Source organism: Rhagoletis zephyria, unplaced genomic scaffold (assembly GCF_001687245.7).
Source record: "Rhagoletis zephyria isolate East Lansing unplaced genomic scaffold, Rhagoletis_zephyria_1.1 Rzeph_scaffold_04028, whole genome shotgun sequence".
In the NCBI taxonomy this organism is placed as follows: domain Eukaryota; kingdom Metazoa; phylum Arthropoda; class Insecta; order Diptera; family Tephritidae; genus Rhagoletis; species Rhagoletis zephyria.
Window position 1 is genome coordinate 17,643 of NW_016161111.1, and position 8,845 is coordinate 26,487.

The following is an 8,845-nucleotide window of genomic DNA, read 5'->3' on the forward strand; positions in this document are numbered from 1 at the left end:
AGGAAGAGGAAGGCCTCCTCTGCGTTGGAAAGACCAGGTGGAGAAGGACTTGGCTTCACTTGGCATTTTCAATTGGCGTCAGTTAGCACAGAAGAGAAATGACTGGCGTGCTGTTTTGGACTCGGCCAAAATCGCTTAGGCGGTTACAGTGCCAAATAAGAAGAAGAAGATAGCATATTCTACGTGTAAATGCAATTTTAAAATTTTTTACAAATGAAAGCTTAAAAGTAAAATTGAAAACTGGCCCGAAAAAAAATTTATTTTCCATTTCCTGGACAGCATTTTATATAAATTTTTCTTCTTTCTTGAGAGTTGGAAACAACTCTTAAAAAATGCCGACAAAGGAGTGTGCCATTCTAAAGACCCGCACTGAATAACTTAATACATACTAATATCTACTACCAATTTAGAATATGAATTTGGACATGCAGTTTTGTAGAACCTTCAATTATATGATAATAAAGTGCAAGTCTCAAGTGGCTGTAAAATAGCACTGATCCTTGAAATTTTTTTATTGACAATGGTGCGCATTTTATTCCATATAAAAATTTTGTCGAGCATTCTTTGTATGGAAGAAAATGCGTAGCGCCATAATCAAAAAAAACATCGTCAAAAATCAAGGCTATTTTACAGATACTTGAAATTTGCACTTTATTGTACCAAAATATAATGGGCTACGAACTACATATCCGAAATTTTGTAAAAATATTATTAACTTATTCACTGCAGGTAATTAGGATAGCACACCCCTTTGTTCACATTTATTAAATAAACAAAAGGAAAACTGCAAATACTAAGAATTAAAAGGGTGAGCTATTCAAATGACGAGGAGTGTATGTGGTGCACTTTTGGGTATGCATGTTTAGTAAAATTCGTTGCCCTCTTCAGTGTTGCCAGTTGAGCCGTTTTCCGGCTAGATTTAGCTGGTTGCGATAGCAAACAGCCGAACATAATTCGACTTTTTTGCAAAAACAAGTTAGCCGTTTTTAGCCGATTTTGCTATTTGCCGTATTTTATTAAAATTCAAATATACATGTACATGTATGTACATATAAGTTTCCGTTTTTACAAGCTTGGCGACCCAAAATCTATTAGAAACAGCTAGCCTTATCTCGGAGCAAATTTTCATGTCGGCCTGTTAATTATATAAAATTTAAAGAATTTTCTCTAATCCAAAAGTCTTAAAATACTGGGCCGATTTCAATGATTTTTATTTTATGTGAATATATAGTGACCCAAATATGAGCTGGGACGCGACATTTTAGCTTATTATTTTTTTATGAGAGTATAGATGATTACTTGCAAACGCAATTTAAATCCAAATTTAATTTCTATGCAAAAATTATGAAAATTTTGCGTTTTTTTATTTAAAATTTTAGTAGAGTAAAAGGTAGGTGGCACTTATCGTTGATTTTTGACAATTTTTTGTTGACGGTGTTCCGCATTTTTTCCATATAAAAAAGTTTTAGAACATACTTTGTATTTAAAAAATTCGTTACACCGTTATAAAAAATACAAAAACCAACGGTACCTATGTCCTAGCTACTTAAAATTTTCACCATATTTTACTAAATTTTAATCGACTACAAAACGGCATAGATATGTACATACCATTTTGTAAAGATGCTGATTAAAAAGTTAAAAATTTTGGTGAAATTTTGCAGAATTTTCATAATTTTTTGGCAAAGTCTGAAATTGCGACTTATATGGTGTTTGTTGATTAATCAGCTATATTGTCATAAAAAATTAATAAACATTAAATAAACTAAAAAAAATCAAGGAAGGACGTAGCATGACTTTCTTTTTACAAATTTTGTTATGAATGGCTTAAATTTAAGTACGAAGTTTTATTCGCAACACTTAGAAAACGAATGAGAATAAAAGAGCACGAATATCGATGTGAAGCAAAACTCTATGAGAAGACAAAACCTGTGAATAATTGTATCATGGTGCCAACATACTTTATTGTTGCTTATTGTTGCTCTCAGGAAGGCATGTGAGAGAGTGGGTAGGACATTAAAAACAGGAGTTTCGAGTATATGGACATTAAAATACAATTAAATAGTTTAATTGTTAAAAACTTAAAAAGCGACCGGCTTGTTCGATATAAATTAATGGCGTTTTTTTCTCGAAATAATGTCGGGGTGTTTTCTTCGGCCCTTTCACAGCTTCACGTATTCATTTCTCAAAATATTGCCCTCCGACTGAGCAAAATACTTTCTACTAATATAGCCATTTTCAGGACGAAAAGGAACCTAGTGCAAATGTTACAAGGTAAGGCAAACTTTTTCAATAAAAAAGAAAACGCCATACGTTGGTCATTTTTTATATTTAAGTAATACAGGCATGAATTTTGATGTACGTATAACGACAGTTTCTTTTGTTAAACAAAAATAATTTGTAATCAATTTACCAGTCTTTGTTTTTGTGATTTATTTAGCTACGTATAACCTTTATTAACTAAAAAAATTCAATGATTCTACTAGTCTTTCTACTTGCGATTTCTTTAAATAAAACATGTGAATTTTAGTTGAAACATTTTAGCCGTTTTTTCTTTGTCGATATAGCAACAAGTTTCGGATCGATATCACACTTCTTGATGTAAAAATATTTCATATCATCGTCAACAAAACCGATACCGATTCGAAAATTGTCGCTTAGTGGCTACAGAATCTGCCCCAGACCTACAAAAATTATATCGTTCGATTCAGCTGGAACAAAAATGCTTCAAACAAGTAAGAGTTTCTCTGCATTATGGCTTCGAACCGACTTATATACAACTTTCATTTGAATCAGTGTTAAAAGCTCCATTGGCTCCTACATTCGGGTTTTGATAGGCGAGTCTCCCCTGAACCTTTTTTTTCCATATTTTTGGAATATATGCGCTTTTATTGGAAACCTAAATGTTTCGGTACCGAGTATCGAGAGTATTGGATACTTTTTAAATCGGTACCGAATATTGATCAATACTTAAAAGTATTGACTCAGCACGTCACTACTGCTGTCATCTCGACTGTGACGTCAGAAAAACAGCTGATTCTGTCAAATTCACTGAGAGCCGATTACACTAGTCGACAAATTTTTACGTAATCGCGTTAACCTAAGAAAAAATATATTTTTCAAGCTAATTTTGGGTCGCTGAACACGAAAACAATGCCCTTTTATTCAAAGAACCGAAGGATCGAAAAACCTGTTTTTTGGTACCTTTCGCAGTAATTGTCAGTAACTTTTGAAAAAATCATCTAATCGACGCAAGCGAAAGCGTTCGAAAGGTATTGATGTGCCCTTTGCAAAAATATATAACTTGTGCAGATTTCAATAAAAATTATTATTGTTACTACCGACCAAAATCGAAAAAAGTGAAATTTTTTTCATTTTTGAAAACTACATATTTTTAGATGCTTATTTTTTATTACAAAAATTTTGTTTAATTTTTTTTTCAAATTTGTGTAAAAGATAAATCATTGCAGTAAATTTGGATCTAAGATCATCCAAAGCGGATAAGAAATGTAGATGTGATGGTGCACTGAGTAAAAATACTAACATTGTATTTTTCACTCACTCACACTTTTGGTCGAAAATAAGCTTTTCCCCTTGAACGAATGGCGCCTGTTTATCGATGGAAGCAAGTATAGTGTAAAGGCTGTTGTACTTCATAAATTTAACACAAAACCATCAATTCCAGCCGAGCATTCAACGAGTGTGAATGAAACCTATCAGACGATGAAGAAACTTTTTGGACTCATATACTATAACTCATATATGTGGAAGATTTGTTGTGACTTGAAGGCCACTGGTTTACAAGGAGGTTATACAAAATACAGCTGCTTATATCTTTGGGATAGTAGAGCGAATAAAAAACACTACACCCAACCTGACTGGCCGAGACGTGTGTCAGAGGAAAGAATAACGTGGTTGAAAGAGCTTTTGTTGATAAAGAAAATGTCATCATGCCACCGTTACGTGAGGAACTTGGACTAATGAAGGATTTTGTCAGAGCGTTGGCCAAAGATCCAGAGAACAAAGGGCTAAAATATTTGATGAAGAAGTTCCCTAAATTTACACCGGAAAAAAATTAAATCGGTGGCTAAATGGGTCCTTTCGCGATGGCAAGGCTGCCACTTCCGCTCGCGTAGCTACCGCCCACAGATGTCACCATCAGCACACACTACACATATAATACACGCACCCACACATACACATGTAATACCCACCCCCACACACACACACATGCATACAGATAAACAAACGTCAACTTAAAACTCGGTTTTGTAAAGTCACAATCGTTAAGATTTTCATACGTGCGGACGTGTCCGAGCAGACCCGATTTTTCAATAAAACCCCCTACACTATTTGTAAATTTAAAGTCAAAAATTCTGGGTTTTCTTTTGCATAGAGTGATACAAGTGGTAAGCTACCGGCAATATAAAAGACCAAGGGCCTAAAGTGTTCATGGTCCTCCATCGCCTTACAGGACGGGACCTATAGAAAAAAAAACAAGCAAATAGAAATATAAAAAGCTAATTTTACAGTCCCCAAATAAAAACAACAAACAAAGTTTTACAATTAAAAAATAAACAGGAATATTAACCAAGCGAAAACTGAGCGCGAAAGAATAGTTGTACTAATTTAACATTTCAAAAAGGTCCATAGCTACCACATACTTGAATAAAAAGTGAAGAAGATATTACATACATGCATTTATAAACTTTAATATTTTACTCCGGGCGCGTCGCGTAACACTTATACTCACTAAAAACAATAACAATTCCACATTAAACATTTGTACAAAATCGGCCGCGAAATAATTTAAAAAGGGAACAAGCATCCATCCGGATATCAAATGCACCCACATTATTAGACCCATAAAATCCATATACCCCCTACCGCCAAAGTGAGTTGTATCGAACCATTAAATTGAGATATTACATATATATATATATATAAAAAAAATCGATATTTTGCTAGAATTTGGAAATATATATATATATATATATATATATATAAATACATATTTACATACATAAATATACATATCGGTAAAAACTTTACGGTTCCAAAAAACGGTTTGAACAAAAAATAAAACATTCGTTTGTACATACATACATATATACGCATGAAAAAATAACTTTAAATTTCTGCTTTAGCGTAATTTTCGTGTTTAGTAACACACCAAAGCCCAAAACATAAAAACTTGCAATAATTGCCTGGCAATACCCCTTCTGCTTGTACTCATATCAAGCAAAAGCAGGATTGCATATAAAATAAGCAGCAGAAAACAAAAGTCAGAACAATACCAACCAAATAAAAAATTAAGCGCGAAAAATATTCTTACTTAAATACTGCATATTTATGTATGTAAATATATTATATTACATCATCTTATACCCATAAATCACAAATATCAAAAATACCCAGATATAACATCGAACGATTACCTATTTTACTTCTGGCCTCCCAGGTTCTGTGGAACGAAGAAATATACATGCGTACATACGTGAATGTAAACAATTTATCAAACGCTATTTAGATCCTAACCAGTGTTGCCACACAATGTTTTTATTTTTTACCAAAATCAGCGAAAAAAGTTACCAAATTCAACAAAAAATTACCAAACTTATTTTATGTGCAGAACTGTACAAACATACACATCAAGCCCTAACCGCCAAAATAACAGAAATATTCTAGATGCCTTTCTGCAAAAAAATAAAATAAAATTTGAAAAAAATGTCCCTTTTCGTTATTTTGGCAGTTAGGGCTCTATATGTATGTTTGTTCTGCACATAAAATAAGTTTGGTAATTTTTTGTAATATGTTAAAACTTATCAAAATATGGTGCGGCTATAATTTTTTCGACCACTGTATGTAGACAAGTGACAAGAAAATATATCAAAACTTCAACACTTGAATGAAAGCTTTCGACTCACTCATAGACAGAGTGAAGTCTCCCGCTGAATGCCGTAACTTTTTGAACGAGAACATGCATATTTACGTAGAATTCAACTCATATATATGGTTTGCGGGTACACCGGTAAATTGATGGTAATTGCAAAGCTGACGAACTGACAGGGAAAGGTAGGACCACCCAAAACCTTCCAGGAAAGGGCACTGTGGATATACTTAGCAATAACACTTTCACACAGTTTGTTAAAGATCAAACCATTCTAGTAGCCAAGGAACGCTGGAACAACATTCACCTTGCGAAACTTTCAGGATTACCTGATATTTCTATAAAAGGCAACGCTTACGGGACACTTACTAATGTGGAATCAGAACCATTTGACGTGTAAGACCGAATCGAAAAAGTTACCAAATTGAAAAATAAATTACCAAATTACCAAACTTGATAAATAAAGAAACAAATTACCAATTTTGGTTAAAAATTACCAAAGCGGCAACGCTGATCCTAACCTGTACCCAATTACTCATAAACAAGCTTATGTACGTTACGCACAACAGCTAATAAATTACTCGTACATATATACAAACGGGCATACATCAAAACAAAGCAACGAAATTGCAATCACAAATTATCTCTTTCTCGCGTCCTTCGCCAAAAACATAGTGACATACACACTAACCAGTATCAGCCGCCCTCGCTTAACATATGTTTATGGCTCATTCCATCTCAAATCGCCCAGGCCGGGGGAAAGTGAATTTAAGTTCGCGATAAAACTCACAGGGATTGTTCCTTGAACAATTTAAGGAGACACGTATTTTTTCTTTTTGCTCAGAAATGCGAATTTTTCGAATAATGAATTTTTTTCTTTTTGAGTACGAACGCTTATTTTTCCCTCTCTTAATAGCAACTTTTGATGAAATCGTTTATAACTGCCGTAAAAAAGCAAGGATCTTAATGCTTTTTTTTTAAATTGCAGATATTGATCTACTGAAACGATCTAGTGAACTAAACATCAGTTATTGTTTATTAATAATTAATTATTGTTTATAAACAAAACACATTTTTTTTTTCCAAACTGATTTTTTTCAAATTGCCACATCTTTTTTTTCTCTCAAACTTTTTTGTCTATTAGGGAATAGTATAAGCTATTTTCAGTACGAGTAGCAATATGCTAAAATTCGTCGTTTTCGAGTTATGATTTTTTTTTCTGAAAATGCACTTATATGATGCTGGCAGATTTTCGTGCCAGTTGAGGGCGCAAAAATTGTTGCCTATTATGATAAAGTTTCCTTGGTAGAAATTTTTTGAGGTTGCCCGATCAGAGCCAAAAGTTTTTCCCAATTGGGCTCTAATTTTGGCCCAATTGGGGCCCAATTAGCTATTTGCCCAATCTACCGAAGATTTCACCAACCAGTGCGCACAATTTGCTCAAAGTGAACATGCATACGCAATTCAAACGTTTTTATGGATAAAATCACACATACACACATCAAAATTCCCTACGAAAAAAAATAATTTTTAATTTTTTTCTTGATAAATTTTCCACATACAAATTTTTTGATAAAAAAAGTTAGTTTTTGAAAATATGCCATTTAAAAAAAATTGGAAAAAATCACAATGGTAGCTCTGAGTATTGCGCAATATTTAAGTATGATGTTATGGGGTGCACTCTACAAAAATTTGAGTTATGAATTTTTTTTACACCGAAGTTGAGTAAAATAAGTACATACAATTTAAAAAAAATTAAATTTTGTTTAGAATTTTTTTGAGTACGCAATTTTGTAGCCCATTAAATTTGAGTATAATAAAGAGCAAGTGTTAAGCTACTGCAAAATTGCGTTGATTTTTAATATTGTTTATGCTCACGGTTTCTTGCACTTTTTCCTTATCGATGAAAATGCCTAAAACCGTTTTCAAAGAAAATTAAAAAAGAAATTAACTTCAGTTTTGCAATCGCTTAAAACTTGCACTTTGTTATACTAAAATTTAATGGGCTATAAAACTGCATATTCAAAAAAATTCTAAAAAAGTTTAAAAAGTTTGTAAATTGGTAATGTACTCATTTTACTCAACTTCGGTGTAAAAAAAATTCGTAACTCAAATTATTGTAGAGTGCACCCCATAACATTATATTTAAATATTGCGCAATACTCAGAGCTACCATTGTGATTTTTTCCAATTTTTTTTTGAAATGGCATATTTTCAAAAACTAATTTTTTTTATCAAAAAACTTGTATGTGGAAAATTTATCAAGAAAAAAATTAAAAAATTATTTTTTTTCGTAGGGAATTTTGATGTGTGTATGTGTGATTTTATCGATAAAAACGTTTTAATTGCGTACGCATGTTCACTTTGAGCAAATTGTGAGCACTGGTTGGGGAAATCTTCTGTAGATTGGGCAAATCGCTAATTGGGCCCCAATTGGGCCGAAATTAGAGCCCAATTGGGAAAAACTTTTGGCTCTGATCACGCAACCTCAAAAACTTTCCAGCAAGGAAACCTTTATCATAATGGGCAACAATTTTTGTGCCCTCAACTGGCACGAAAATCTGCCAGCATCATATAAGTGCATTTTCAAAAAAGAAAATCATAACTCGAAAACGATGAATTTTAGCATATTGCTACTCGTACTGAAAATAGTTTATACTATTCCCTAATAGACGAAAAAGTTTGAGAGAAAAAAAAGATATAGCAATTTGAAAAAAATCAATTTGAAAAAAAATTTTTTTTTTGTTTATAAACAATAATTAATTACACTGGACCACAAATTTCAACTTTTTCTCTTTACCAGAAACGCCGTTATGAAATTCTTATGTAAAATCACCCCCTGATTCCGAAAATCAAGGTTATTTTTAATTCTATGGTACCGTTTTTGAGATATTTGCAATTTACCGTTTTTGCAAAAAAAAAAAAAATTGAGATATATATGATAAAGTGGACCCA